General features: G+C 36.1%; 1 long non-coding RNA gene across 1 annotated transcript in view; it reads right to left on the reverse strand.

The window, feature by feature from the left end:
- The window catches only part of LOC116156916 (uncharacterized), a 127,847-nt gene that overhangs the window by 75,508 nt on the left and 25,351 nt on the right, over positions 1-26,988 (reverse strand). Inside the window, exon 2 of the long non-coding RNA XR_004140870.2 lies at positions 4,313-4,405. This is a non-coding gene — a long non-coding RNA (uncharacterized LOC116156916). The remainder of the gene's footprint in view (positions 1-4,312; positions 4,406-26,988) is intronic.

Here is a 26,988-nt window from a genome sequence, read left to right on the forward strand (position 1 = left end):
ACCTAAGGGATATTATTTAATTTTAAAACTTATGAAATGTTTAGAAAAGGGACTAAAACATAATGTCATAACACAAAAATGTTGCTATTGTTATCATCATCATTTCATAATCATCTTCGTTATTACTGTTATTTAAGATGGTAAATGGAGATACCATTCAAAAGGCAGAATTTGAAAAGAGACTGAAGGTAAATGGGGAAGGAAACTATACAAACATCAGCAGGAAAAGCATTGTAGGCAGAGGGAAATGGAGTACAAAGACCTAGAGACAGCAGTCTACTAGGTGAGGTCAAGAAACAAGGTTGAGACTAGTGGTACTGGACTGGGATGCATGAGGGGTGGGCACACAGGAGATGCGTTAAAGAGGTAGTGGCAATTTCAGTTGAATAGATCCTTAGAACCACTATAAAGAATTTGGCATTTATTAAGTGAAAATTGAAATCTCAAATAGTTTTAAGCAGTGGAGTAAGATGATTTTATTTTTGTTAGGATATCCCTTGCATTTTGTGGAGAGAGCTGTGAGGGCAGAGGCAGCTATGGGAAGCTGGAAAACAATTAGGATGCCTGGACAAAGAAAGTGCACCACCACAATAAAGTGAATATTACAATAAATGTCACCTGAATTTTCTGGCTTTCCAGTGCATATGAAAGTTATGTTTACACTATATTATAGTTTATTTAGTGTGCAATAGTATTATGTCTAAAAAAACAATGTACAAACCTTAAATAAAAAAATACTTTATTGCTAAAAAAATGCTAACCATCATCTGAGCCTTCCCAAGTTGCAGTCTTTTTGCAATGGTAATATAAAAGGTCATTGATCATAGATCACCATAACAAACACAGCAATAATGAAAAAGTTTGAAATACTGTTCAAATAAGCAAAATCTGACACAGAGACTAAAGGTGAGCAAATACTGTTAGAAAAATGGCAGCATACACTCTCCTGATGCGGTGTTGCCAAAACCTTCAATTTATAAAAAACAATATCTTTGCAATTTAATAAAGTGAAGTGCAATAAAACGAGATATGCCTTATGTGAGGAAAAATAAAAGTGCAGTCCAGTATGGCTCCCAAAGTTTTGGTTTGGCAACTGGAAGAACAGAGTTGCTATTTATTAAAATTGCTAATTACGCAAGAGGAGCAACTTTGTTGTGTTGGTAGTTGGTAGGTGGAGAGAATCAGGAATTTAGGAATTCAATTCCGTATATTTCATTTTCACAGTGAAATGGAAGTGTGAAATTGAAATGGTTGGTTTAGTATGAATCTAAAAATTCAGAGGAAATGTCCAAGTCGGTTATATATATATTTCAGATTCATCTTTTCCATATATAGAAGGTATTTGAAGCCATAAAGATAAAGGAAAGAGGAGAGGAAGTCTGAGAACTGATCCTTGAAGCATTCTGGTATTTTAAAAGCCTGTAAGACTACTAGATAAGATGGAGTCTGGGAAGTAGTAAGAAGAAGGAGCAGCTTTTCTCACAGAGTACTCAAAAAAGAAAGCCAATGGGATTCTTGGAACAGAAGTTCAAAAAGCTTCCTCTCCTCTACTTCATAAACTGTTTTTAAATAGTCCTGAATATTTCTAAATCCTACAGAATATTCAGTAGTAGATATGGATACCTGTATGAGGGTAAGGGAGGAAGGATGAAAAAAGCCTTTCATATATGTAGAAAGCACTTAACGTGGATCTGAAGAGGAGAAGCAATGGTAGATCTATTTTAAGAGGCGTTCAGAAGACTGATCACATTAAGCTACAAAAGACTTATTAAGTTTTTTAGGTCGAGAAGTTTTCTGTTCTGGTTACTGGGTAACAAATCATCCTAAATCTTAGTGGTTTCAAGCAGAAATTTATTCAAATCTCTCATGGTTATGTGGGTTGACTGATCTCAGCTAGGTAGTTCTTGCTTGGGGATTTTCATGCCATTTTAGCCAGAGGTCAACAGGAGCTGCAGGTATTTGATGACTTGGCTGGGCTGGGCATTTAACATGGTCACTCACATGTTTGACAGTTGATGCTGGCTTCTGGTTCAAAGTCCAACAGGGGCTACCAACCAGAATGCCTACACTTAGCCACTCCCACAGCATGGCAACTGATTTCAGAAGAGTGTCTCAAGGGGGAGAGTCCCCAAAACAAGAGTTTAAAAAGACTCAGGTAGAGGCTGTAATTTTCTCATGGCTTTGAAGTCACACATCACCACTTCCACAACACTCTTTGGTCAAAAGCAAATTACAGGACAAACCCAGATTCAAATGTAGGGAGCTATATATACATGAACATGAGCTTGGATACTGGGATATGTGGCCATTTTTGGAGACTGGCTGACATTCTCAATTTAGTATAACTTAAAGTATACTATAGTTAAATCATAAACTAAAATTATTTTAATATTCTTTTGGTTCATAAATATTGTTTCTCTAATGTGATAGTAATACATAACACATGTTTACTGTAGAGAATTTAGAAAATGTTGATAAAGGAAAAAGAAAATATAGGAACCCATAATTTCATCACATGTGCATAACTCACATAATATGTGACTAATGTTTGTTCAATTAATGAATTGGCAAATCAGTTAATTAACACTGGCAATTTTATATGTAACTTTTAAATCTAGGATGACAATATTTAGAATTTTAATTTTATCTTTTTGCTAAAATTATGCCATAAATATATTTTCATTTCATTAAATGTTCTACTATGCAATCATTTTAATATTACAGTATTTTAGTATAAAGAATAGCCCTATTAATTTCCTATAGCTACCCAAAATGTTTGCTATTATTTTAAAAAAGAGAAAACTAACATCAAAGTAGTCAAAACTTTATTGCTTATGGTTAATTTTTATTAGAAACAAAAATAAGACAATTTTAAGATTTTTAAAATATGCACTGTGAATTTCCCTCTGAAAAGACTAAAATAATTTACACCACCATTAGCACTTGTGTGGGAGGGGTTCATTTCCACACATTCAACCATACAAAACTCTTCTGATATGGAAAATAGGAGGATATTTTTTTTTTTGTCCACTTGTGACTGAATTTTTTTTGGTCCATTTGTTCACTCAGTTACCAGTAAAATTGCATACGTTTCTATCTGCTTAGAGGCCATTTGTAGTTCTTTTGTGATTTTTTTTTTCTTCAGGGCTTTTATAACATTTTTCATTAAAATGTGCACTTATAAGAAAGGACTTTTTTGTATTGCACTATATATTCTTAAAATGTCATGAGAAAATGGATAAAATAAAACAAATATCCTAAAGATTATAGTCCAGATTACATTTGTGACTGACTTCATGTACCAGCACATAAGAATATTCAGCATATTCAGAAGTAGAAGTGGAGAATGATTATTGTCATTTTATTTGTGGACCAATTCTTATTTTTCACCATTTGTCATGTACTTATTTTATGTTGTAATTATTATCATCACAACTTTCCTCAAAATAATTCTGTAAGGAGAAGAGAAGTAATTCATCTCCTTGATTCCTCTAGGGTCTGCTAAATTATAAGTAGGAAATGGCACACACACCCCACTTTATAATAAAGGGGTTAGACCACAGCTCAGAAGTATGCACTCATTTAATGGGAAGAAAGGATTGTAATAATAATATTGATAAATAATAAATTAATAAATTATAACTATTTACACCACTGCCAAACAGAGAATAAAATCGAACTTTCAGTTTTCCAACAATTTGTGTTGTGTGCTCCCTGCCAAGGACCGCTTAGACACTGAATTAAATGGCTACATATAGTTAAAGTTCCTTTAGAACCATTTTATACTCTACTTGTAACCAATAGTTATCACTAGTGAGAGACATTAGAATGATCATTATAAAAAACTAATATAATAATCTAACTAAATAACATAGTATCTAATTAAATAAATGTTCACGTTCTGTCAATTCAATTCTGCAATCAACAGTGAAAGAATAGAACATAGTTATTATCTCCTAGGAAAGTGTTGCTGTCTGCCTATGACTGTGATTCTTTACAAACACTGAGATAAATGGATCTTTTATTTACCATGTGGTTTTATTTTTTTGTGTGGTTTTATGAATTATTCTCAAATTTTTCTCATGCCACCTCATGAAACATGAGATACAATTTCTGCTATCAGAACCTATGATTCATGCACATAAGCAATTTGCTATATATTAAGGAGAAAATCCAATTATAATATTAAGTATACTGTCATATTTTATACTTTAGGAGTGGCGTAGGAGTGGTTAAGAGATCAAAGTAGGCATCACAGTAGTGAAGAAGCCGAAGCCACGTTGGTCAGACCAAGAATGGCCAGTATACTCACTATTTCATATCACTTCGGCTTCTAGCACTTGTCTTGCTTCTGAAATCTGGCTGACAAAGCCACCACAACAATTCCTTACTCTCCCAAGATGCCCTGTTCAAAAACAAAACAAAACAAAACAATAGTTTATACAGCCTCTCAGAAGACTCCCATAAAAACAAATGATCAGTTATGCTTGTTACAGCGCTGTGGCCAGCTTGGAAACACTCTATTCTCTGTCCCTTTTTCCCTGTCTCATTCTTCTCTTTCCCTTGTTTTTCATTTCTGGGAGTGTGTTTGCAAATAAGGTGTTTACACAAAGCCTATCACCAAACAGTCTTCTAGGGGCTCCAAGCTAGAATAGGTTTCCAGTTATCAGATCCTAAGAACAAATCCAGGAGAGGGATTCCAAGCTAAACAGAGCAGAAGGGATCTAGAAACACAAAAGGGCTGAACAGGCATTTAAAGCGCAAGTTAGATAAGGAGAGAATTATCACATAGAGAAGTGCGGGATTGTTGTGAAAAAAAGTTTAGTCTTTAGAGTTACAAGAAAAACAACGAAATCTTTGAAACTTTTGGAATCACATTAAAATGACTACGTGCAAAAATTATTTTGCACTTACTAGTTCTGCTCCATCTTGGTTTTATTCCTACCAATTCTGTCATTAGAATGGCTTTGAGAACTACGAAAGATTTCTAGCCAGATTTATAGGTTTGTTGGTAAATTGGCCCCCATACACACATGGCAAGGCGAGACTGAACAAAGAGGCAGACCACTCCAGATAGATGGGTTTAATAAACAAAGGAACTTACATAGGAGGCTTGTTTTGAGTGGCTGCAAGATGAATAGATCTCCACACCTGCCTGCCAGAATCTTAAAAGATTATATAGAGGCCTTAACTGGACTCAGTCACATATTCAGTCCCAGTGGTCTCAAAAACACCTTATTCTCTCAAGGTCGAGTTCCTGGGTCAATCAGCTGTCATGTCCTCTCAGACACCTCCTCCAACATTTCCCCTCGTGACTGACTCTTACAATCTTATACGTCCCCCTCTTCAGCAAGTGCCCTGAATGGTTAGCAAAGCTTTCACTGGCATGGAGGTGGCTCATTTGGCAGCTATCTGGCTGCATAGGAGGCAGATAGGCACATGCAACAGAAAATACAGACTAAGACAATGAGTCCCCTAATAAATAACTATTCTTTTCCACCAAGAGCCCTGTGATCCAAACCGCTGATGTATTAAATCCCTTCGGCTGGAGGTTGGAGCACTCAGGGTGTTTATGTGTGTTGCCGTGTGATTTAATAAAGATGATACATTCTGTTTCGATAATGGCACAGGTGCCTCCTTGTGAGGTAGTAATATGGTCCAAGGCCATCCTATTTTGTAGGACAGCTTTTCTCATTAGAGACAAGTCAGTGTTCAGTAAAGACAGGCTTTGTCACCTACCATTTAAGGCTTGCTGGGTATGGGGCTGCTATATGGGCTATAATGTCCCCCAGGCCAACAGAGGGAACAAAGATGGTAGTCAAATAGTTGTATCGGTGGAAACAGCACGTGCCCCCTGGCCTTGAGAGGGAATAGGCAGTTGTAGGAACTTGGCCTGGTTGTGCATACCACTCATGTTGGCTGGGGAAGGCAGCACCATCAGATGTGAGGAGATGGACTGGGGACAAGATATACCAGATCAGGACCCCCATCTTCTCTTTCAATGGTGCATGTTCCATTCTAGATATAGTACATTTTGACAGATCTGAGTGGTAGCAGGACAATCGAATCCTAGTGGAGACTGAGTCATCCTCCCTTACACAGAGATGCGAAGTAACTTACCCATCTGAGTGGGACTTTCCATTGCAAATTCCAGTAGATAATGCCTCTCCCAGGCATAATGGGGCTTAGTGATCAAAGCTTAGCACTCCAGGGTGAGAATTGGAGCAATGGCTGTTTCCTGACACTTCCATACCTTTACAGTATTGGGTGTCTCGGAAGGGGTCCCCAGTCTGGCAATATGGAGCAACAGGCCCTACTGGTTGATCATTCAAATGTATTAAAGCCTGGGACAGTGCTTGTGTCCAACCAGTCAAGGTGGTTTTTACCTAATAGTAATTTAATACGCTGCTTTAATATTGTATTTTTCTTTTCTACCAACCCTGCTTCTTGTGGGTTATAGGGGAGATGGAACCTCCATTCAACATCATGTCCCTTTGTCCATTTTTGCACATCATGACCTTTGAAATGTGACCCACAGTCACTGTCTATGCCATGAGGAGAGAATCCATAGTTGGTACTCAGGTTTTCTAATCCCCTCATGGTGGCAGCCTGGTTTGTGTGGCAATGAGAAAAATTTGGATTAGGTTAGACATAGTGTCCACACAAATTAAAGCATATTTAGAATTCTCACTTGGTGGAGGGGCCAATATAATCAATTTGTGAATCCCTTACTGGTTGGGAACTCCAGTGGATGGCCCTGAACTTCACTGGCAGTAGCCCTGTATATTTTCAGAATACACAGGACCTGCTGTTAATGCATTAACCAAACTACTGCATTTTAAGAGCAATCTGGCATCTTTGGCAATATGCCATCTCACCAGGGAGCTATCATGGCCATTTTTCCTAGGTACTCAATCTGCTGTATCTACTGAAGGGTCAGTTGCAAAAGGCTCACACCTGAGCTAGGGCATCAGCTTCCCGGCTGCCAGCATTTTCAGCTCCTTCAAAGCTGAGATGTGAAAGACAATGAGGACTGCCTCAGGCTCTTGCCGGTGAACTCAGTGTCTTTCCACACACCCTGAGCCCGAGGGATTATTCATGATCATCCATCCCTCCCTTCCCATTATCCAAGCCATAGGGTTAATTCCTTTATAACAGCCCACCTGTCAGTGGAAAGTGTTAATGGCCAGAGCTCATGAGTGATCACTCACTGGCTATTGCAGTTTGTTCCTGTTTCTACCCAGATGGTGTCAATATTGGGCTGAATAGTGATTGTAGTCCAGTGGGAAGGTGACCCAGACTAAACCCACTTGTACACCAGGCATCGATGGGAATTTATCTCAGTCCATCTCTACAGACCCCAGGGGCTGCCACAGGAACAGGGCTAACAGCATTTGGAGGATCTACACAGCCTAGTAGCACCCACATTTCTAGGGCTGGAAGACAAGGTGCTCCTCTCCTGCAAACAGGCATGCCACTTAGTTAAAGGGGGAGTTTGAGCCATGGCAGAAGTGGGTCAATGTAAGACATTCTCTACCCACTCCCTGATAGGAAAGGGAGGTTTTTACGACAAAATGCTGCTCCTTCTTGAAAGGCTGTAGTTGGAGGAGCTCTGTGTATGATGCTAGAAGCTGTTACTCTATGCGGGTACGTTGGGTTTCTGTCCCATTCTAGAACTGGAACCAAAATCCTAGTGATACTCTTTCCTTCCGTTGTCTCTGCCACAGTGCCCAACCCATACTTCCGGAATCACAGATACAACCAACTCAAATGGTAGCACTGCTTAGGAGGTGCCCAGAGCTGTAATCTGCTCACGAGTATTTTTACCTTCTCAAAGGTGGTTTGCTGCTCTGATTCCCAATCAACATGTGCCCTTTCTTTACCAAGCAGTAGAAAAGACGAAAGCACTGTGCCAGGTGGGGAATACAAGTCTTCTAAAATCCCCAAATCCCTACAAACACTTGTATCTTTTTCATGTTGTTAGAGGTTAGGTTGGCATACATCTTGTCAATTACAGTTTCTGAAACAATGCATGTCTTACTTGATCATACGACTCCCCAAAACTTTAAGGCAGTGCCTGGATCTTTAAACTGTTGTGCATTCACTGTTCATCCTCTCTCTCACAGATGTTCCAGTAAAGTCCAAAGGGTCACCCACCCTGGATAGGACTGTCTCTAAGGCCTCAACTGGAGTAGGTGGGTTATCAGGGATAGAAGGAGCAGGTGGAGCAGGTCTAAACTATTGTTTGGGTTTTAAGTGTTTCCACAGGCTGATCAGCACAATGTAGATTTGCCAATCCATTAGTCTATCTTTTCAGGTGGGGGTCCCAGCAGCAAGGAGGTGAAACCACATTTGCTTCTGGGTTACTTTTACTTGATGCTTTATGGCTGATTGGGATAGCCTTTTCGCTTTTTGAGTTTCTTCTCTGGCAACATATAGAAAATCCTAAAGACTGCATCAAAAAACTATTCCAACTTAATGAATTCAGTAAAGTTGCAGGATACAAAATTAAAATACAGAAATCTTTTGTGTTTATCAGAAAGAGAAATTAAGAAAGCAATCCCTTTTATAATTGCATCAACAGAATAAAATAACTAGGACTTAATCTAACCAAGGAAGTGAAAGACCTGTACTCTGAAAACTATGACATTGATGAAAAAAAATTAAAGGTGACACAAATAAATGGAAATATATACTATGCTCACGGATTGGAAAAATTAATATGGTTTGAATGTCTATACTACACAAGGCAATCTACAGAGTCAATGCATTCTCTATCAAAATACCAAATTTTTTTTTTTTTTTTTACAAAACTAGAACAGATAATCCTAAATTTTGTAAGGAATCATAAAAGACTCTGAATAGCCAACGCAATCTTAAGAAGAACAAAGCTGGAGGTATCATGCTCCCTGATTTCAAACTATACTACAACTACAGTAATCAAAATAGTATAGTATTGACATAAACATAGATGCATAGCTCAATGGAACAGAATAGAGAGCCCAGAAATAAACCCAAGCTTATAAGGTCAATTAATCTATGACAAAGAAGAGGAGAATATGCAATGTGGAAAAGAAAGCCTCTTCATAAATGGTCCTCGAGAAACAGAACAGCTACACGCAAATGAATGAAACTGGACCATTTTCCCACATCATATACAAACATAAACTCAGAATGAACTAAATACTTAAAAGTAAGACTTGAAACCATAAAACTCCTAGAAGAAAACATAGGTGGTAAGCTCTCAGAAATCAGTTTTATCAATACTTTTTTTGGATCTATCTCCTCAGGCAAGGGAAACAAAAGCAAAAAAATTTTTAAATGTGACTATATCAAGCTAAAAAACTTCTGGACAGTGAAAGAAATCATCAACAAAACAAAAAGACAGCCTACTGAATGGGAGAAGATATTTGCAAACAACATAGCCAATGAGGGGCTAATAATCAAAATGTATAAAGAACTCACACAACTCAATATTAAAAAAAATCAAATAAAAAATGGACAGAGGACCTGAACAGACATTTTTTCTGAGAGACATAGAGATGGACAACAGACACATGAAAAGATGTTAAAAAATCACTGATCATTAGAGAAATGCAAATCAAAATCACAATGAGATATCACCTCATATCTGTCAGAATGGCAATTAACAAAAACACAACAAATAACACATATTGGCAAGGATGTGGAGAAAAAGGAACACTCATATATGTTAGTGGGAATGTAAGTTGGTGTAGCCAGTATGGAAAAGAGTATGGCGGGTCCCCCCAAAATTAAAAATAGAACTGCCATATGATCCAGCAACTCTATTTTCTGGGTGTCTGAAGGAAATGAAAATACTAACTTAAAAAGACATATGCAAACCTATATATATTGGCGCCAATAGCCAAGATGTGGAAGCAAACCGTATGTCCATCTATAAGTGAATGGATAAAAAAGATATGTGTGTGTGTGTGTATATATATATATATATATAAAATGGAATATTTTTCAACTGTAATAAAGGATGAAATCTTGCCATTTGCGATACCAATGGACCTAAAGGGTGTTATGCTTAGTAAAATAAGTCAGACAGACAAAGACAGTTACTGTATGATTTCATTAATGTATGGAATCTAAAAAATCAAAAACAAATGAACAAACAAACAAAAGAGAAACATACTCACAGAGAAAATAAACTAGTGATTGACAGAGAGGAGGGAGGTGGGGGTGAGTCAAGTACATGAAGGGGATTAATATGTACAAACTTCCAGTTATAAAATAAATAGGTCATGAGGATGCAATAATGTACGGCAAAGGAATTATAGTCAATAATATTGTAATAACTTTGTATGATGACAGATGGTAACTAGACCTCTCATGGTGAATATTTTGAAATGTTTATAAATATTGACCACCATGATGTATACTTGAAACTAATAAGATATTGTAGGTCAATTATACCTCAATAAAAAATCAAAAATAACTTATTAGAGATCACATACTTAATAAATCTTGGCCAAATATTTCTGTGCCTCCAAATTATACAGTCTCTTCTTTACCTGAAGCTCAATGCACACGAAAGAGATATAAATAATCCATGAGAATACTCAGAATAATAATTGAATACATATGGTAGATATGGTAAAAGTGACCAGAAGACAGTAGCATTACTGTGGACTGGTCTACTAAAAAATTAATTCATGGAAGATTGGACTCGAAAGTGGTAAAAAATTTGAATAATGAAAAAATAAAAAATTTATTTATGAATATCAGCTACATCTCTAGCATTGTGCTAATCATTTCACGTTCATTATCTGACATTTATGCCAGCCTCATTAAGTGCAAAACGTTTTCCAATTTAGAGATGAAAACAAGAAACTCAATGAGTTTGATAAGACAACATCCACAGAGCAAACAGGGACAGAACTGTGAATGCATGTATGGCGGTCCTAAAACACCAATGGGAGTAAACACAGATGTTTGTTATAAAGTGGCAGAAGTCTCAATTTACAGTTATATTTTAGATTGTGATATAGCTTTGACAATCAGAAGCAATACTTTTTGATCTTAGTGAGACTACATTAAGGTACTTGCTTAATAAAAAATCCATTTTCTGACAAATTTCGGTCTCCTTCCCACTCATGCTTCCATTGAATTGTTATGTAATTTATGTTTCTAAGTATCTTATTTTCCTTCAAATAATCTTCTAGTTCCTTCTGAGATACGAGAAAGAAATTTTCTTGAAGATGAAAAACTCAACCTTTAAAAATCATACATAACTTATCCTATAGCTTTTATAAAACTGTAATATAGCATGCTTAATAACACAGGAAAAATAAAAATATCTAAAGCCCTCCCTAGGAGCAGATCAACATTGCTACAAGGTCACATTATTTTCCATTATGTCAAAGGGTGTCACACTGGTCTTCAGTAGATAATCATTTTCTTGCTGTTTAATGATACCCAGCAACTAGTAATCCAATAAAAAACAAATCAGCAGGGCTATTTGATGTCACATATAACTCCAAGAGAGACCATTTCCATGAGTCTACAACCTACAACTCTAAGTAATAAGAATGTTTCATTGTATTATTCATTACCTTGCAGAGGCCCATTAAATGTTTACTGAAAGGAATTTAATTGGGAGTAAAGCCAAAATTCTGTTGGTAAACGTGAATATGGAGATTTTGTATTAATTTTCACATAATTCATCTCTGCACTCTCCATCCTTCTTCATTTTTACAGCATCAAAGATGAAATTATTAATGTATACACCTGTGATAAAGATTGTAAAGGATGCTAAATTGAGAAATTACATGGTTGGTGATGATAAAATTATTTCATAAAACTAATATATAGCTCTTATATTCATAGACATAGAACATAAAGCTCTTATGTTCATTCACAGAATATATTTCATATATTATCTAGTCCAATTTCCTGTTTATACATTCATTTATCCATATGTTTATTTAGCAATTAATTTATATATTTATTCATACATGCATGCACGTAAAACCCCTGATGTTTATTTTCTTTGATGAAAATAGGAAAAAAACAGTACTTGCCTCCTAGGATTTCCATAAATATTCATAAAATAATCAATGCTAAGTATACAAGATATTGTTTGATAAATCATATACACTAATATTACCATTAGTAAGTTAAATATATTGAGAGTCTGGTATGCACAAGGCTCTGTGATGGACAAAAATGAATAAAACATGTCAACAACTCTCTAGTTGCATCTTGGCAGATAAAGTTATAACTATACCCATATAACATCTAGAAAATAATATGATAAAAATTTCCAGAAGAAAAAGCTCTATGAGAGGGCAGAGATTTCCAAAGACAGAAGTCCTTCCTTCTCCAGTATATATGACAGTGCTTTAAAATTTTCTTTCAACAGTTCTTTTTCCTGACTTACCAGGCAGTCTATTCTATTTCTGGAGAAGTCTAAATATTAGAAATTATGTTATATTATTTCATGTGGAAACTGACTTCAGTACTTTCAAAATATTTTCCATTTTATTCCTAACCTCTATGAGGTGAATTTCAATCAAATGCAAATCAAGTTGGAAAAATGGAAAATAATTTTCTTCAGTTTTTTAACACAAAAACTAGTAAATGATAAGTGAATAATTCTATATAGAATGCTGTTGTTTTATTTGTGCTGACTTCTAAATAAAATAGCTTAGCCAAAAGGATAAATAACAGGCTGACCTGGCCACATGTTCCCAATATATTATTAAACTGCACTATATTTCCTTTGGGAGGAAACTACCCTGCTAGTCCCTTTACATTTTTTATATCAATAGATGTCTGAATTTCACTTGGGCCACAGGAGAGGGCTGAAGGAATAAAATTTTACAAAGCTGTGTTCAACTAATGAGAGATAAGGGAGCTCAGAGAGGCTTGAGTTTTGCCATGAACGCTGGTTTTCATTACAGCATTTGGGGAAGCAGGCTATATCAAGGAGAGGGATTAAACGGCATGGGAAAGAGTGAACATGATTAGATTTTATGTTTGAAGGGGTATACTGGAAAATATGCTGTCAAAATCTGACACATGCCTTCAGTTTTTCAGTTTCAGGCAATATTGTTTCCCTAAATAAGACTATTTTTAAAAGTATTTATTCACTTTGTATTTTTTCAATTTGAGCAAAATAATTGAGCTTCTTGTTGACATTATTTGTTACTAGAAATGAGAGATATTGAATGTGATATGTGCCTTAGAATGCTCATTCTCATATTCTGCTCTTGTGATGTCACATTTTACCTGTCTACACTTGGTGTTGCTTATTACCGCAGGCATCAAGAGATGTGCACATGTCAAACTGCCTCCAGCTAGCAAATATGTTTCTGGGAGACATAATGTTTTAAACAGGAAACATAGGCACACGTCTACAAGCCAATCTGCTGACAACTAATAAAGTATTCATATTATAACTCCAGCACAAGAAGTTGAAAAGGAAGCCCTGACTAGTAACATTCCTCTGCATCTATTAAAAAAAACTAAAAATGAGGGGAAAAAAACAGTCCTTACCTTTATAAAAGCAAGTTTAACAAAGACTTGGTCTAAATGAAAATGAATTGTCAAAATTATAAAGTATGAATTTCTATCTTCTTTTCTTGGTCAGTAATGGAAGGTTTTAATACATACATAGCACTTATTAATGACATTTCTACTATAGGATTATACTGGTATCAATTGAAAATGATTCAAAATCTCAGAAGCTTTTATTTTCTCTATTTCCTTAATCATGGGCTATGCCTTGAACTCCGACCCAAAAAACAAAGTAAGAAAGAAAAGAAAAATGGCAACTATCAAAGACACTTTTTCACAGTGACATAAAGGAATAACAATATCTTAACTATAGACAAAATACAATTTCATTTAAAATTTTAAGACCTAATGATATTAAGTATTATTTGAAATAGAGATATTTTATAAACAATACTATGAATTGTGAATAAGACTTGCCCACTATATATTTATATACATACATACCTTATATAAGTTTTAAGTTTAAAGAGTCTTGGGTGTTAATGTAATATTTAGTATATTATATTTTTAGAGTAAATGAGCATTTTAAACATTATGCTACAGATTTCCATTTCTGGCCAAAATGCTTGACTAAAAATAACCAGATTTGCTCTATTTATTAAAATAAACCAACATCAGAGAGAACACATGAAACAGTTTTTTTTAAGGCACCAGATATCAAAAAAATGAAAGCTGGTGATCCTTGAGAGATGGTAAGCAAATGCTGTGAGCTCCATTTTATTCCCTAATACCGGGGAGAAAACTTCACAATACACGAGGCATTCAGTGGAGTACACAAGAGGGTCGACTCAGTAAAGGGGAGTAATTAGCTTTAGACTGAGCACTACCCTGGGCATTCTTAACAAATCTTTGAAGCAAATTTTGAAAGGACAAAACTATTTTCAAGTTACATAACTGAGTCCCAGAATAAAGCTCAAAAGTATTTATAGAAATTCAAAAATATCCAACAACCAACAGGGAACATGCATAGTCACCAAACGTGCAAAGAGTAAGGAAAAGCCCCCCCCAGGACTAACGCCTGTGCTATTACTTAATTATAAGAATTAAAATAATTGTATTCCATCTATTCAAAATCTTAAGGAGAGTCATATAAACTATTTTAAAATATCCCAGGTAAACAGAATAAACTTTTCAACAAATGGTATAGAAACAACTGAATAAGGAAAATAAAAAAACAAGTTACACATGTTGTACCATATACAACTATTTTAAAAAGGATTATAGACAGACTGTAATATAAAATTGAAAACTATGAAAATTTTAGATTAAATATAGTAGAACATTTGGGATGTTGAGTTAGCTAAGAATTTTAAAATGTGATAAAGTATAATCTGTAAAAATAAAGTAACTTTGGTTTCATCAAATTAACAACTTCTGCACTTCAAAAGAAAATATCAGAAGAATGAAAAGAGGAAGAAAAGACTGGGAGAAAATGTATGCTAATAAAATACTGATAAAAAGACTGGTAGGTAGACTACAAAATCCTCAGAACTCAATAATTAGGAAAGAAACAAACTAATTTTTTTAAGTGGGCAAAAAATTTGAACAGACATTTTGAACAACAGCATCAGCAAAAAACAACAAAGAGATTAGGCAGAGAGACAGACAGATGGGCAGGTGACATACAGACATCAGATGACCCCAGGAAAAGATGAGCAACACCATTAGTTATTTGTTAAATAAAAATTATAAACACAGTGAGACACCACCACATACCTATTAGAATTATTAAAATTATAAATAAATAAATAAATACATAAATACATAAATACATAAATAAATAAGAAAGACTGGCCTGGCTACATGTTGATGAGGATACAGAAGAACTTGAATTCTTTTACACTGATATTAGTAGTATAAAATGGAACAATCACTTTGGAAAATAGTTGACAGTTTCTTAAACAAATACACCTGAAAAACATGTAACTAACATATGATCTAGCCACTCCTCTCCTACATTTACCCACAATAAATAAAAGCAAAAGACTTGTACCTGACTGTTCATAAAAGCTTACTTATGATAGACAAAAAGATTGGTAACAACCTAAAAGCCAGCAAGTGAATGGATAAACAAACTATGGTATATCTATATAATGTAATAATAGTCAGCAATAAAAAGTAATGAACTACATGCTACAATATGGATGATTCTCAATATAGTTATTTCAAGTAAAAAGAGCCAGACATAAAGAATACAATTTTATTTATATAAAATTCTTAGTAACCTCTAGTATCAGGAAGCAGATCAGTGTTTGCCTGGGGATGGGGGAGCAGGAGAAAGAGATGACACAGGGGCAGAAATAAATTTGGTAGTCATAAAAATGTTCAATTACTTAGTCACAGTTGTGGTTTCACGGTTATAGACCAATGCCAAAATTATCAAATTTTACAATTTAAATAAGTGCAGCTTATTACATATGACACTTATTCCTCAATGAAGTTGTTAAAATTTACTTACTAGTACAAATTATTTTCACTAAATATATCACTGTGGACTTCAGCATGATTTTGAGATCATCATTATTAAACTATTATGTTGTGTTCCAGATTTGTAAGTTCTTTGTACATATATATTTATATATGACAAAGAAACTTGTCATTTTGAAATTTACATATCCTTAATAGAAAGTTCTAGGACTTTGGAACTATATATTTTAAAGTATCTGAGACAGTTGAAGTGGGCATAACAAAATCAATTATCCTGTTAGCATGTCCTTTCTCTAGATGATACCCTAGATTAGAAATGACATGTTCTAGTTTAACTTTAGGAAAGAATAGAAAAGGAAGTGTTAAGATGTTTGTTTCCATGTATTTATACTTTAATAAAACTAGTGATAAAAGATATTTGCTCACATTTGAGGGAGATCCTATGATTTGCCAATTACATCTCCTCATTTCAGACTATCTTAAGGAGATTTACTTATTACTCTTAAAATAAGGAAATGGTATGGATTTTGTATATAAGAGCTTTGCCTAGTTTCCAACTATGAAATGACATTGAAAGGCAACAGAGTATCTTCAGTTGGGTTCCCTAGAAACAGACCCTGAAACAAATACTTGAGGCAATTCCAGAAAGCATCAGTAGAGCAGTGGGGAAGGAAGACAAGAAAGGTAAGTAAGCCAATACAGGGTATTAAAGAGTACGATACCAATCTCTGCAGCGAGGGCTCAGTCCCACTGGGAACATCTGGCAGACTACATACTACACATCCCACCTGAGTGATCCCACCCAAAGGGACCAGGAAGCTGGTGTATCTGTTTGCCAGGTCTCGTTCATCATTGGATGAAAGCTGCTCCTGCGTGTGTTCTGTCTCCTGTACTTGCCCAGACTCCACGAGGGGCTGAGCACACTCCTGCTCTCAGAGGAGGCCCTCAAACAGTCCAGCACACACTTACAGTGAATGTCAAGGGGATAAGGCTGAGGCATGGACAGTGTCTACTTCCAAAGGCAGTAAAAATCACATCTATATTCCTCAAGAGTTTACTAAATGCTATTCACACAAATGAAGGTTCAGAAACAAAAATAAAGATAAAATCAACATTTAACAGAAGCAGTGTTTCTATAATTGTGCATGATGATTGTTAATACGAAATGAAACAAACTCAGGTGTTAATCTAGAGCGCTAGGACTTTGGGACTATAAATTAGAGGGTACCTGAGCTATAGATAAATGAGTAGTGGCATCAGAGTTATCCAGCTAGGCTCTTGTCAGCTGTGGTATGAAGTTACATGTGTTTGCAGGGATAATGCTATAAAAGCTGTACAATGGTGCTCGTTAGTAACAGAAGTTTATTACCTGAGTTTTTACAGATTACATTTGGCCCTTGAACAACATAGGTTTGAACATTGAAGGTCCACTTATAGGCAAATTTTTTTTTTTCCATAAATACTTCAGTGCCACACTATCTGCAGTTGGTTGAATCGCGGTGGTGGAACCACGGACTGGAGGGCTGACTCTAAAGTTATAAGCAGATTTTCAACTGTGCAAAGGGTGGTTGCCTCTAACTCCCCTGACTGTTCAGGGGCTGTCTGTACAATGGGACAGTGATAAAGAGGCTACCTCATATAATGGGGATTTATCATAAAGCTACATGGGAAAAAGAGAAGCCAGGAAGGTATCCAGTGGGAAAATTCTTTCAGAGCCCTTGACCGTACTGGATATAGCCGTGGTTCTGGAGCACCAGTATCAGCCTTAGTGACCTAGACAGCTTGCCTGTCCCTTGACAGAGAGAATCTAACAGCCCTTACTCCAGAGACTCGGCAACACAATTCTCACTCTCCCTCCTTTCTCCTCTTCTGCCCCTTTGACTACTGTTTCCTTCTGTGGTCTCCCACTATGGTTCCCTCTTTCTCTCTCTGCTTCATATTCAAATTCCCCAAGAGACAGGCTCTAATGGTATCAGTTCATCACTCTCTAGTCTGAGGCTATGCTACTGGGTAGCACTCCTGTTCCAGGACAGCTTAGACACTATTGTCTTTGCTACGTGGCTTCTAAGCTGTCTTAGGTTAGGTGCAGACTCCTGGTCTAATATGTTGTATCATGGTGGCCCACTCAGGTGACAAAAAAAAAAAAAAACCTGACTACTTGTGGAAGATAACCTATTTCTGGTCACGTTTTTCAGAAGGGGGACTGAGTCTGCCAGGCACATAGCCACGGTTCCAGAAACCAGGAAAGGGAAAGCAAGTGATTAGTTTTCCATTAAAGTTCTCTCAAAGAATAAATGTGGTTCCTGGAATGGGGCAATGATTTATGTGTGAAACCATTAGCTAGTGTTTATTACATTAGTTAGTTTCTTAAGAGAGAAAGACTCCAAGCAGATATGACATGAGACAGTAGCTTTGATAGTGATACGGCAAATTAGATAAGAATGTGACACATGAACCAGAAAAGCAAGGAAGCTATTATTGGATGTATCTGAGAATCGATGCATGTGTTTTCACAGTGGCAGCTGGTACCCCTTAGCCTTTCTAGCATGTTTACAATTTTGCTTAAGGCAAGCCCTGACAGCCAGCAATATGAATTCCTCTTTATTTATTCTATATCCAGGACATCACTTTCATCCTTAAAAAATTAAAATAATAGGGCAATGTTACCAAAAAATAATCTCTCATGCAAAGTAATGATACTGGTTTCTCAAGTAAGCAGTTTCTAAAGAAGTTCCAGATTTGGCTGTGATTTATATATGAAAAACAAATGAAGTTTTACTGACATTATCATCATTAGTAATTTAATTGTAACTGAAAAATGACCATATATTAACTCATCACAATAAATGAATTTTAAATACCCTGAACTGGCATGACACCTATGGTTAAGTTGCATAATAAAGCTACAAGTAGAAGCTATGGCAAAAACTTTTTTTTTTTTCAGAGATGTGGCTTCAGCTACAAGGTGACTCTAATTTAAGGGAAACTTTAATTATTTATATTTCTGGGAAATATATAAACTCCCTTCTCTTTTGCCCTCAATAACAACAGCCCTTACAGCAATGTATCGTCCACTCCTTTTATTACTTTATCTGTTAGCAGTTCATTAAAAAAAAAAAAGACTGACAATGCCAAGGCTAGTAATGAAGTTGGCTGGTGAATCATAATGCTGTATATCTTATTGACATAGAGCACAGACATCTTAATAATTGGCTTTAGATGAGTAGAAAAGAGGGAAGAGATTTAACAGAAGATAATTCTTGCATATCATGTCTGAAAGCTGAAGGAAATACAAATGTTTCAGATATAAAATATATATTGAGCATTCTCTCTCCCGGCCTTGTGCCAGGGACTGTGGGTAACACAAGGAAGAATAAAGTACAGTTCTTGATAAATTGAGAGCTTACAATCTGTGAAAAGTTAAGTAACTTCCAATAACAATTCAAGATAACAAAAGAAAATGTGACATGTTGGCCCATGATTAATATCACCTATACAGGTGATAATTGCAGTCTAAGTGCTCTGTACATGATGATTTCACGTTAGGAAAGTTAAATTAATAATTATACTGAATATGCTTAAATTTAGATTAAATTAAGATATAGACTACATTTTTAAGGTTTTGGTTTTAAATAGACATTGAATTAGAGATAATTTTATACTTCTCAGAATGTATTTGAAAATATTTATACCTCAAAGTAAAAGTACCACTACGCTCTGCGTAATTATAACGAAGCAAATCAGTTAATAAGAATGAAGCTCCCAAATCCTAGTAGAGAGTGCCCTGTGACCACCAGGTGTGGTCTGTGATGAACAAAAGCAGTGTCCTTTTGCAAAGAGACATGCAAAGAGGATTATGCTAGGACTGAATCCTTGACAAAAGGTGAAGTTGGGGTTGTGCACAACTTTGTGGATGATGCTCAATGATATTCACTTGTAAGAACAAACTCCTGGAAAGGACAGTGTCAAAACCATTAAGTCATGGGGCAAAAGTGGCCATTAATATGCTGTCTCTATCCACCTGCATCCCTCATGAGGGAGAATGTCTGGATCATAAGTGCCTTTCTTGAGCGGAGGTGTTATCACTTGCTTCTTTTAGTTTTTTCTCATCTATACTAAACTGGCCTCTTTCCCCTTTTATAAGAGCCTCTGATTGAGTGCTCAGATTAGTCTGTTACACGTGGAGAAAGAGAGGTGTGGATAGGTAAGTGTTTTCCCCCTAGTTCCTTTGGTTGTTCTCCGTCAGGGTCACTTGGAAATGTGGGGACACTTAGTTATCACTGGTTTGCAGTGATCGGGGAACATATATGCTGAATGTCCTACAATATGTGTGAGAGCTATGCAGAATGAAGAATTTTGAGAATAGAGACCCCACTGAGAAGCATGGTGCACTTAAAAGAGGTCTGGAGGAAGAAACCATTACCTCAAACTTAGTAGATATTTTGGGAAATAGATTTGTTTAATATCTGTAATGTATATGACCATAAGCCAGCCTGTACTTTGTACCTTGGCAGTCATAGTAAATATAATGTAAACTTTTTAAAAATTGTGGTAATCTCTATTGGAGATTAGTGTATCTTCTGACTGCTATTCCAGCCTCATCAAATTACCACAGTAGAAATTATTCAGCAAAAGTATTTGCAAAGATTTTTATTGTGTCTAATCAAGAGATAAAATTTGAAGGAAACGGCTATGTACGTATTATTTACAATCATCAGATCATGTTCAATGATGCTCACTTATATAACTTCGAAGCATGCAAACTGTGTGTGCTTACATGTTTCTTGCTAAGGAGACAGACTGATAGCTAGTCATGGGAATTTATCTAATGTGACATGCAAATCATTATGAGCATTTCACAAAGAGAGAACAAGTTTTAGTGACATCAGTGAAATGATCCTATAGCTGCTTTGTGTATGGAATGTGTGTGTGTGTGTGTGTGTGTCTGTGTGTCTGTGTGTGTTTCTTGCATGATCCAGCTGAAGCAGTTTAAGCATGAAGTTCAAGAGCCAGACTGCCTGGGTTTTCATTCCAGCTCTGCTATTTACTAGGGGAATGACCTTGAGCAAGTTATTTAACCCTCAGTACCTTTGCTTCCTCAACTCTAAATTAGAATATGAATAGTGCCCCTGCACATGTTAGACATTGCAATGTTTAGTACTAGGCCTAAAATGCTTTTTTTTTTTTTTTTACTTTTGAATTGTTTTTAAATTAAGAAAATGACTCTGACCTTGTGGTTTGAACCAGTTTTTCCATCCTTAGTCTTAATGCAGCTCAAGAAATAACAAGAAGGAGCAAGAAAGAAACCCCCATAGAGGAAAAACTCATTAAATGCACAGTATTATTAATAAAATAGTCCACATTAAAAGGGACGTTTGATAGCATTTTGTAGCCTTCTTGTAGTCCACCTTGGAGAATCGTTTTTTAATTTTCCCTTAGCCACCATGGAGATCACAAAATCTTTATGATGCTCTGCCTCGGGATTTATTCCCAGTGATGTTGCCCTGGCAGTGGTGATGTATTGTGTTCTTTAGGTGTTAGAGCAGCATCTCTTTGTTGACCAGGAAGCCAGAAAACACATAGCAATTAAAAAGATGTACAGTCTAATATATTCTAATTAGAGATGATTACCCACATCTACCAATGGGTATTCACAAATTGCCTACTAACCCTTTCAGAAGTAGGGCTGATTTTGCATTGTTGCCATTGATTTTGAAAGCTGTACAAAAGACAACGAAGATTATATTAGACACAGAAGTGATTTCTTTTGTATTTGCTTTTCTTTTCTTTTCTTTTCTTTTTCGGAACAATTACTTGGTTATTTCCCTTTGAAAAATTCTAACACTCTTTAGAATGAGGATCTGAAACAGTTTTGTCTTGTTTGGACAATAATTTTAGCTCACAGAAGATAGAATAAGCAACAGAGGAAAGAATTACCATTAACTAAATTACGATTATCAGACTAGACCTGGCATGAGTCAGGGTATAGCAATTAAGATATTTTCCTGATCATTTTAAACTGACGTGACCAAATGGGAACCTTCGTCCTTCCCTTCCACCAAACACATTCCTCTCCCAAACATCATGAGCCACAATCTTGTTTCTCAAGCTAGAAACTGAAGTCATCATTCTACATTTCTTCCTTTTCCTCATGTCTTTCTCAAAAATATATCTTGTATCTGTTCCCTTTTTCACATTTCCACACTCATCACCCTAGCTGAAGCAACCATCATAGACGTGTCCTTCACAAATTCTAATGAGCACACAAATTACCTGGCAATCTTGTTAAAATATATATTCTGGTTGAGTATAAGTTGATCTAGGTTCTGAGATTCATCATTCCTTACCAGGTCCCAGATGAATTGATCCTGCTACTCCATGGATCACCCATTAAATAGCAGGGCCTAGATGACCCACAAGGCACCTAACTTGTGTCACAGGTTCAAGCTCATCTTCCTGCAAACTATTCTTCTCCTTTTCCTATGTCCCCTTCAATCTTCAGGTCAGCAACAGCACACTGAATGCCCCTCATGCTTCAAACCTCTGATATCCTCTTATGCAACTAGCCAAAGAAAATTGTTTTTAAAAAGCTCAGGTGATTAGATAGTCTCCCTACCTTAAAGTCTACTGAGTTGGGACTTAAATTACATCTGCAAAACCCCCTCATAGAAAGATCTAGATGAATATTTTAGTGAACAACCCAGGACTGGGGATCTTGAGGGGCCATCGTGGAATTCTGCCTACCCCACTTTGCTTTTCACCGCAGGACCTCAAAGAGCCTCAAACAGTCTGAGCTCTCCTGGGAATGAGGTGGAAAGAACAAACTAGGCGTAAGAGTGAAGCTTTGTATCATCTCATGTTGCTCATATCTAAAAGTAAGGCTGTGTTTTGACACAAGAGAATCAAGCTGTTATCAGTATGCAAGGAAGGAGCTTCCACAGAGCATGGAAAGGGGGCTATACATTCAACGGCTTTGCAATTCACTCTGAACGATAAGGCTCCTGACACTCAAGGTTACTCCCCTTCCACTCTCCCTCTCATTCACCGCATTTTTTTTTTCAACTCAGCCTTCCAGGGAGTTCTCAGCAGAGCCAAGCTCTTTCACTCCTCACAGGCTTCCTCCACCTGGATGCCTACAGCTCGAGTTCTAGTTCTCAACCTCAGCCTCAGAGCATTCACATGGCAACTTGCCATGTATTTTACATCAGTCTAAGAGCTTTTTCTGACCATACTTTCTAATCACCAGCTATCTGATTATATACCATATTGTTTCATTATCTTCATTCCCTTCATAAGAAATATTTTGATGTGTGATCATTTATTTATTTACTGGTTTACTTACTTACCATCTGGCGTGGCCAGGTCTCAGGCTCCAGAAGTGCAAGGGCAGTATCAGTCTTGACCTTTCTTATGTTCAGTGTCTCATATGGAACTTAATACACATTAGGAACAAATAACGGTGTGCTAAGTAGTTAGCATTATATAAGAATTAGAAAATAGACATGTCGATCAAACAATGGGGAGTGAATGAGATGTTTAAAGAGAATATAAAGTCACAACTGTTGAACTTTGGGACAAATGTGGTGAAAAGGCTTGTTTTGTTTGAGCAGAGAACACCTTTTATAGGGTGTGTTCATTTGAAACTGACTCTGCACGACCCGTCTAGTTTGCCGTATGCGCCGTCACTCCATATTATTTTTATACTGCCTCTTCACACATTTACACGTCCTTCCTCACAACTTAAAACTTTTGAATGTATAATACTACTTGTACAGTGAGAAGAAAAGGAGGCCCATTAAGAATTCAGAAGAATACCTACATATTAAGGCCAGGCAGAAAAGGAAAGTTTTTAAAAATACTGACACCTGGGCTTTACCCATGACCTCCTGAACACATTGTTCTTTAAGAATCATAGAACTAAACTAACAGCACTTTAATCTCTTACGACACTTAACAGGCAATGCTTTTTTCTCTAATGACTCCGAGTACCTACCTTATTTCTCATGCAGTGCTACTAAAATTTTTTGATAGCGAGGTTTAAGATAATGTTTTTAACCTTTTGTGGTTCCTTATACATAATTGGTGCTCATCGAGTGTTTCCTCAATAAAATATAAAAATGAGTGTTTGTACTCACGGAAGTACAACTATAAAACTCTTTCAAGCCTCAGACAGCTTCATTGTAAAGATGATCAAACTCAGATTTAGAAATATAGTACAAGACCTTATTTCTAGGCTCATTTTGAGAGGACATTGCTTCCTTGATTACTGTCCAAAGAGACTTATACTTCTCATAGATTTATGAAGACACTTACATCTTTATACCATGCACAGATTTCTCTCATCATTATTTTTTATATGCCTACCGGTTGAATTTTTGTCATAAAAAAATGTTGTCCTAGAAAGTGTCATACAGCAACTATGGGATATTTTTCTCCCTAACACATCAATAAATCAATGCTAGATGGATTGAAAGAGAAAGATCATAGATTTTTTCCCACCATATTATTTGTGATTAGTCGGTTGAAATGAAACTTATGAAGCCTAGGGTGGTCTTTGTCTTGGTGGCCAAGGCTTAACAATTCAGGGAAAAAATTAAAACTCACAGGGTGAAGCCAATTGGAAGGTACTAGATTCATGGCCCTTCTCCTTTCATGTTCCCCTGAAGTGTCAGTATAATTTTATACCACATAGAGGATAAGCTCAGAATTTATTATCTCTTCCTGGTGTCACTGATTCTAAAGGAAATTGTGTGCAGCACCTAGACACATTCAGCCTCTGTTTCTCCAATATTGAAAAGTCATGTATAGGATTCAATTCGACCTAATTGCCACCATATCCCCCTTATCACAGGACCTCCAGACCATTTCCTTCTCTTTGAAGGGGAAAGGCAGTTGTGAGATAGGAATAAGACATTGTGATTTTCTATGTCTCTCACAAAGCTCTCCATTCTGTCCTTTCAGTCCCACGTAAACTTTGCTTCTTCATCAAGATCATTGAGGATTTGGCTATTTTGCTCTCAATAAATGGCCATCCTTCAGCCCTCCATAAATTGCCTTCTACTTGCCTTTAATCATTCTATTTTTCTAACCAGCCAAATGCAATGCAAAGATTCAATAATTTACACTGTCACTTTTTTGAGTGCCTGTGAATACATACTCATTTTATAGAGAAATCTTTATCATATTTTAGCGATGTCTGCATATCTCCCACATTGTCTCTTTCGAGGCAATACATTGCAACCTACTGGGAGAGACTGTAACATTCCCTTCATGTAGAAAAATGGGCTTTCCCTGCCTCCCTTCATCAGTAAGTCATCCCCCAAAATTACATAAAAAGCGATCTTTGAAAAAATTTTTAACGCTCTTCAACTTTATATCATGCATTCTTGAGAGGATTTAATATAGCTTCTTGGGGCAGTTGATTTTGATGGGGGTGACATAAATTGTGGTGTATAAGATAATTACTAACCTTACAAGGAGTAAATGCTTTATCTCTTAGTTCTAAACTGAATATGGTTAGGCCAAAGAGTTATCCCAAAGACCTGAGTAGTCCAACAAGTACCATGTCAACTTTTATACATGTACATATGACTTTCATTTGTTTGGTTCACTCTTGTGTCCTAGAAGACAGCTCAAGGACATAACTAAGATTAACTATAAATTTTGCTTCAAGGATCAATATTACATTTGAACCAGGGGAAAGTCATAAACTTCTTCAGGTAAGTACACAATTCCAGCCCAGAGTCAGTGTAAAATGGTTTGCTCGAAACACGTTAGCTCTTGTAGCTAATAAAATATATACTTGTTATACCTGGAAAGTAAATGTAAAGAGAATAGCGACTCTAATTTCAGTGACAATAGAAATAGAGGCCATTTGCAATGTGTTTTGCTTTCCAAAACTTTGTTTATTTGATATTTATGTTTGCTAGTATGGATTGGAGTAGTCCTTTCTAAATCAGGAACTGACAGCTTAATTACATGTGATTGATATTCTTTTTTTTTCGCAGGAGCCACTACTGGAATACAGACACCAATCTTTACTTGTATTTATCCAGACTCAATATAACACAAATATAGAATGGAGATATTTTGTTTTGTTGAATTCAGGAATGCTCATTGGAAAAATAGCACAGGCAAATTCTATTTAGCAACTATTAAACAAGTCTGTTTTACACTGTAAATTTAGTCCCTATATGGTATATAGTTCACCTAAAGTTGTTATGTAGATGTAGATATAACAAATACTGTTTTAATGAGAAGTCCTTAATGACATACTCACAGCCATGTCTCTATTTTATACTCTATGCAAAGGAAAACTTCCCTTTTCTCTATCTTGGCTAAATATCACAATATTGTCTGTAAAGGCATGCAGTGTTTTAAAGAACTGTACTTTTAATATCTGTGCATTGTTAAATATTTTTCATAGAATGCCACGGTTTCTAGGCTATTATGACTTTCTCCATCTGTAGAAGAGCTTAGTGGGAATAACATTGCCTTTGGAATCAGACTGGAACTCGTTTAAATCTTACCAGAAAAGCTAATTTGTCGATAGTATTTAATCTCTTTCAGTTTCAAATTCTTCTTCTGTAGAATGCCAGCAACTATTCTATTAATACAACTTTACAGTGATGCTTCATGATGCTTCAGTGAAGTAGTGGTGAGTGTAAACTGTCTAAAAGCATGCTCTGTGCACCATACACACTCAGTCAATAAAGTTTTTGTCATGACGATACAAAAGTTTACAATGAACACTTCTTGATTGTTTCTCCAAGTAATGTCTTTACTTTTGTTCTTAAATCATATCCACTTACAAAAAGGAAAGAAAAAAATCACAGGGGGATATTTAATGTTTGAGTACTACATGACTGCAGAGGAAACTAGATGGGAAAAAAGCCGGGGAAAAAGAAAACAGAGGGATTTCTTCTTAATTCAAACTAAGGAAGAGATAGCTGGTAAACAGTTATATCAATTAGCATTCTTAGTTGCAGGTAACAAAAGTCCGATTTCATCCAC

Source organism: Camelus dromedarius, chromosome 14, assembly GCF_036321535.1.
Source record: "Camelus dromedarius isolate mCamDro1 chromosome 14, mCamDro1.pat, whole genome shotgun sequence".
In the NCBI taxonomy this organism is placed as follows: domain Eukaryota; kingdom Metazoa; phylum Chordata; class Mammalia; order Artiodactyla; family Camelidae; genus Camelus; species Camelus dromedarius.